This window comes from Mauremys reevesii, linkage group 11 (assembly GCF_016161935.1).
Source record: "Mauremys reevesii isolate NIE-2019 linkage group 11, ASM1616193v1, whole genome shotgun sequence".
In the NCBI taxonomy this organism is placed as follows: Eukaryota; Metazoa; Chordata; order Testudines; family Geoemydidae; genus Mauremys; species Mauremys reevesii.
Window position 1 is genome coordinate 4,842,990 of NC_052633.1, and position 6,571 is coordinate 4,849,560.

Here is a 6,571-nt window from a genome sequence, read left to right on the forward strand (position 1 = left end):
CTGGTGTCAAGGCAAATGCTGGCTGAGGTGCATTGGGCCTGACAAGCGTACAAGTCTCTATCAGAGCCTCGCTCAGCGGCACTCGCTGGGCACAGCTCACGGTGCGAAGCAGGCCTGCTGGAGCCCAGAGGCTCGGTCTAGGAAGCGGTGAGACTGCATGGCCTACCCTGAAAGAAGAGTGGGACCCCTTGAGGCTCTGGCACACTAGTGGGGTTCCTCCAAGAGACTGTTAAAAGCTGGGGTGTAGCAGAGCTCCTGTGGATCCGAGACAGGTCCCCTTTCAGGCAGAGGGATTCAGGTGGTTTCATTTGCTCCAGGCTGCCCAAGATTTAGTTTGCCCCGGAGACCACGCAGGAAGGGGTCAGTGTGCACATACTCCGACAGCGACTGTTTCAACGGTAATAACAAACCTTGGCCTGACAGCGCTTTTCAGCGGCAGGTTCCCAAGTGCTCCGAAGTAGGTCTGTCACAGGGTCCACTTGCTGCTCGTGGTGCCTCCTCCTGTCTGTCCTGGGGGTGAGCAGCTGTGGCTAGGGGTTGTGCATTCCTCCAGCAGTGTCTCTCCCATCACCCTCTCGCTGGTTGCTGCTCCAGGGGCTCCCTCTTCAAGGCGTGACCCTCCAGCCCGGCCACCACAGGTGTTTCCCCTTCATAGGGGGCATCAAAATCTCTCCAGTTACAGCTCAGAGTGTGCCACCCTCCAGGGCTGGGGCTGGCAGGGGGACCTGGGCCTGCCCTCTCCTCCAGGTTCCAGCTCAGGAGCCCCCCAGGCTCCAGCCACTGCCTGTGTCGGGGGGCTCTTAGCCCCTCACTGACACTGATTGGGGTGTTTTAGTCAGGCCTCTCCCAGTACCAAAAGAAAGGGGAATGACCAATGACAAATCAATCTCCTGAGACTGACAGTTGCCAGGACCAATGGGGAGAGCCCAATAACCCAATCAGCCTGATTGACAGGGTGGGCAGGCCAATGAGGGAATCAGGAGTGTGAGGTCCCATCCTCTGTGTGAGCTGCAGCTGCTGAGCTGCAGCAGGGCAGAGTTAAGGGGAGAGCAGCAGCCTGAGCTAGATGGGCCAGAGCTGGACTTGGGGAAAGCAGCAGCCACCAGAGCTAGAGAAGCAGCCCTGAAGGCAGAGCTGGGCCGGAGGAGCCAGGGCTGGCCTGGGAGCAGGGCTGGAGGAGCCAGGCCGGAGCTGGGCCGGGGGCAGGGCCGGAGGAGCCAGGATGGGCCTGGGGCACAGCTGGGCCGGAGGAGCCAGGGCCGGGCTGGGGCAGAGCTGGCCTGGGGGCAGGGCCGGAGAAGCCAGGGCTGGCCTGGGGCAGAGGGCTGGCCTGGGGCAGAGCCGGGCTGGGGGCAGAGCAGCAGTGCGGTGCCAGGGGAGGCAGAGCGGAGCTGGAACCAGGACGGGGAGCTGGAACTGGAGCTGGGGCACTGCAGACCAGCTGCACAGACAAAGAACCAGGGCCGAGCTGCAGTGTGGAGCTGTGGGCCCAGAGCTGGGGAGCAGAACCCGCTGTGCCACCAGTGACACTGCAGCCGTGGTGAGTGGCTGAGAGAGCGAGGGGGGCCTGGGCAGAGGATCTAGCACTGGGAGATGTCTCTAGACAAGGGATCTTGCAGTGGGCCCAGGAGGCATCTGGTGCAGAGAGAGCACCTGGAGTGGGGACGCCCTAGCCCCGGCATAAGAGACCATGATAAGACTGTAGGTCGAGCCCCCCAGGACTCTCGGGCCCAGCCTTGTTGGGGTTACGAGGACTCTGCCCCCCAGGAGAGTGGAAGGGGAGCCCTCGAGGGCAGGCAGACCTCTGGGTAAAGGGAGTGGGAGCGAGGACTCAGATCCTTTCACTAGCCCATGTCACCAGGGTAGTGCAGAAGCAGGGAAAGTTTCCCACAATAGCAGGACCAATCCGCTGCTTACACCTGCACTGCCCTACCTTGCTGCTTCCCTCCTAAGCCCTTTCCTGCCTTCCTGGCTTCCTCCCAATTCCCTCCTCCGACGAAGTGGGTATTCACCCACGAAAGCTCATGCTCCAAAATGTCTGTTAGTCTATAAGGTGCCACAGGACTCTTTGCTGCTTTTACAGATCCAGACTAACACGACTCCCCCTCTGATACTCCTCCCAGGGAGTGACTGCAGCCTGCTTCCCTGCAGCCTTCTCCACTCTCAGCTTTACACAGCTCTCCTCTGCCCAGCTGAGCTGCAAACCTCTGCTCCCTGGCTCCTCTTCCAGGTGCAGCCTGGGGAGTTAACTGGCCGTGACGGACACCTTAAGCCTTTCAAGCCCGGGGTGGGGTGGACACCCCATCACAAGGGTGAATAGCATTGTGCGCACGAGGTATGTGAGGCACACCGCAAAGAGAAGTGAATTGCCCGTGGGCAGCCAGCAGCTGAGGTGGAAGAAAAACGGATGTCTTCAGTTGTCCAGTCTAGTGTCCTACACATCGGACCATGCCACCTCCCTGCTCACCATGCCAAGCCATGCTGTGCAGGATGCAGGGAACCGCCAAAGGCCCCAGATACATTGTTCCTGCCTGGCCACTAGACACTGTGGAAGCCCTTTCAGATGGGGGGCTCTGTGGGCACGGGCTGGGCTGGAGTCGGAGCTCAGCCAAGCGTGTCTGAGTGGAAATCTGTATGGAAGTTCCTGCTGGGCGTGCCCCAGAGGGAGGGTCCTGGACCAGGGTCACCAAGAACAGTGCAGAGTCACTGGGGGGTTGCCTGGATGCTCCTGACCCTAGATGAAGGCGAGGCCTCCTGCCAGTTTGGGGTGGGGGCACAGAATCCCCCCTCTCTGGCAGAATGATTCAGGGCACATCTGCCAAGAAAGTGCATGGAGTCACCTGCCTGGTTGGGGGGATTATGGGGGTGCAGGGTTGGAGTTCCCACCTTCACTGTGTGGCTGTGAAACTGGGGACTGTGGGGAAAGCAGAGCTGACCCAGTGCACAGATCAGTTAGTCCAGTCATGAGAAGCAGCTGTCAGCAGAGCCGGGCCCAGGGCCTTTGCCAGGGAGTAGTCACACAATTTCAACAAAAACTTTCTATCACTCCTTCTCCCTCAGTAGCTCACCTCCATTCCCAGTTACTCCTTATCTGCAAAGAAAGCACCTGTAGTAACACAAGATATTCTCCACAATCTCACCTAGCAGAGGAGCTCATTCAGAAATGGAGGCTTTAAACATAGACCTGGATTCTGGTTCCCCACCTTGAGCCTCCCAAATTCAGGAGGCAGCCAGACAGTCCTCACTGTAAGCTAGAGTAGCCCTGGGGCTGCTCTAACCTCTGCCGCCTGCACAGCTTCCTATGTCGCTGACAAGCAGCCCAGAATAGCTGGAGTGTGGTGTGCTGTGGCCACACCTTCCCCTCGCTTTTTCATCTATGCCCTGGGCTTCTGAAGGAGGCTGGCATAGGTCTGTTGTGCCAATTTACACCACTAGAGAACTTCCCTTTGCTGTGGTTACTCCTGATTCTGTAGCTTCTGTACACCCAGAGCTACCATCTGTGGGCTGCAGAAGAGCCCTTAACCTTTCTAATATACTGATACGTCAGCTGTTACTTGAATGCTGACACAAGTGTTAAGAGGGTTGGCTGGGCCTCAGTCAGAGTCCTGGGTCAGTTCCCTGCTCTGCCACGGACTTTCTGTGTGTCCCTGGGCCAGTCACTTGGCCTCTCTGTGCCTCAGTTCCCCTCTGTCCAATGGGGATAACAGCCCTTCTCTGCCGCACAGGGCGGTGAGGGTAAATCCGGGAAAGACTGTGAGCTGCTCAGGTACCATGGTGATGGGGGCCAGATAAGCACCTAAGAGACACAGAAGGGATTTAAATTCTCAAAATCTTCTCTCCTTACCTTCCTAACTGGGAAGACCAGGGCTGGAGGCCAGTGGAGTTCAACAGTGGGAGGAGAGAAGCAAAATCTGCTCTGGATCCAGAAATTTGCATCTATTGCCCAAAAGATGGAACCAGATTAATACCCAGGATCTCTGCCTTCGCCTCGCAATCGAATGCCCTTGGCTGGCAGTACATCACTGGATGCCCTCACTGCCTCTTAGGAAGTTATGCACTTGGTGATTCTGTAAGGAAAGTCTCATGGAAGGCGCTGGATAATTCTGGAAGAAGTTGTCACACATTTGGTCTTGGATGCTCTTTCCAGAGTCTACCCACATTTTCTCTAGAGCCGCCTTAGTGACACAGGGTGTGATACACGTTTAGGTGCATGTGAATAACTTCAGAACACTGAACCAATCTTGCTTGGCCTGTCCAGCCGATGGTTGGACTTTGGGCTGGGCCCCAGCATGGAAACAGTTCCTCCCCAAAGGAATTTCTTAGAACAAGGTTAGAATGGGAGTGGGACTGCCACCGTACGTAGGGTCTGGGCTGGGCGTGCACACCGGACCGACAGCTCATGCGGTCAGGGACTGGCACACAACCTCTGCACAGCTCTGAAATACACATGGCCCAGCCTTTCCAGAGCGGCACCGGCTCCCTGCAAGTCCACCTGGAAAATGCTCATTTATTGCCACCCAGGGCTGGGAGAGGTTTTTCCACCCCTCGCTCAGGCCAGGAAATAAACATGAAGCAGCCACAAAAAGCAAGTGTTTCACTGGTCTAGCCTGGGTCATTTTAGCGCTGGACCTGACAAGAGGGAGGAGGTGAAGGCTGCAGTGTTGAATGGGTTCTTGCAGCGGCAAGAAAAGGCCGTAGAAGCTCAGTTTCAGAAGCATTAGCTGGGGGCAGGGGGCCGGGCTCGGTGCTATGAAAGAGCAGAACTGAACCCAAGTGCCTTTGAATTGTTATGGCTGGTGGAATAACCCTGTGGGTGCAGGGAGACTGGGATTTGAGGCTGAGATGAAAGAGCAGAAAGATTGTCTAGGGATTAAGGGGCTAGCCTGAGACTTGGTATTATTCAGCTCCAGCATCCTGGCGTCACCATGGTCAAGTCACTTAGCCTTTTTGTGACTCAGTTTCCCCATCTGTTACAATGGAGATACTAGCACTGGCTGGTGTCCTGGGGGTAGGAGGGGGCTGGTTGGATCTGGTCACTTCCTCTAGCAATGGGGCTGCATAAGTGCCAGCTAGAGAGAGGAGCTGGCGCTTCCCTCTCCTTGGGAATAGCAGCGCTATGCCCACAGCAGCAATGGAAGGTATGCAAGCTGTGAATCGATGAGCCAGAGACCCCCTTATGCCTGAATCTTGGTAGGCGGTGACAGCCCCGACAGTCTCTGTAACAGCCACGCAAACACTCACTGCCAGCTCCCGCTTTGGCTGTGTTCCCTGGGAGTTCAGCCACTCGGCCAAAGGCTCCAGGATGTTTAGAAAGTTAACACAAACCTCCAAGTGCAGTCGGAGGCTTTGTATGCTCCTTTGGCTTTAACATGAAAATCCCATGCGCTCCTACAGTTGTGCTTCATCTGTTCAGCACCTGGGTGTATTTCCAGATACAAAGAGTTGTTAAGACATGAAAGCGCACTGTTTGGACATGGCTAGGACTGTATTTAAACATGGCTTAAGGGTTTTTCAACCCCCCACGCTATCTGGGCTGCCCAGTCCTGGTCCGTGAACTCAGGCTCAGACACAGGCTGTTTGTGGATAATAGCCCAGCTTCCCTGCTGCACCAGGTCTGCCCTGGATGGAGTGGTGGGGCTGTCATGGAAATGGGCAGAGAGATCATATATCCGCCGGCTGGTGCTGCACCCTGCATGCTCCTGCAAGGCCTACAGCAGCCTGGGAGTCGCTCTAAACTCTGCAGGCTCCTGGGGCCAGATGGAGAGCAGCATGCTCTGGCCATGCCCCCTGGAGGACAGAGTGTGGGGTGGGTCTGGGCACCAGGCTGGGCAAGGGAGTGGGGGGGGGAGTTGGGGCCTGGGGCTGGGCAGAGATGATCGGGTGCAAGGGGGGCAATGGGAAACGGGGGCTGGTCCCCTCACTGCTCATGCCCAGCCAGGAACACAAGATTCTTTTACTAGGACACTAGAAATGAAAGACGCGATCCCCTGGGCACTGGCACGCTGACTGTGACAGCACCGAGCGAGCCAGCAGCTCCCAGCCACGAAGGGGGTACCTAGGCACCTGTGTCCTGCTGCAGCTCCCACGTGCCCCACTTGCAGGCTGCCCTGTCCTCCTCCTGCTGCTGCAGCCCTACCCAGCTCTCCTAGGGAGCTGTCTGCTCAGCCTTCCCTCACGCGGCCACCTCCAGCGGGCAGCTCCTGCTCACATCCAGCTCCCACGCTAGCCCAGCCCCCGCCCGCAGGCACTCACTGCCTCTCCCAGCTCAGAAAGTGGATTGGTCGGGCTGGGCTGACAGGGCCGGCTCCAGGGTTTTTGCTGCCCCAAGCAAAAACAAAAACAAAAAAAAACCTCCGGGAGCACAACTGTGGAAGCAAAGAAAAGGGCGTCCAGAATGCCGCCCCTGAACGTGTGCTGCCCCAAGTTGTGCCGGCCCTGTGGGTTGAACTGAAGCTGCCTTCTGGTCAAATGAACCAGTTCAACTTTTCTGAAAATTTTCTCCTAATTTTTATGTGGCCGAAGCTATTCAGTGAGCTTGACCCAAATTCCGAGCTGTGCACAGCCGCCCGCA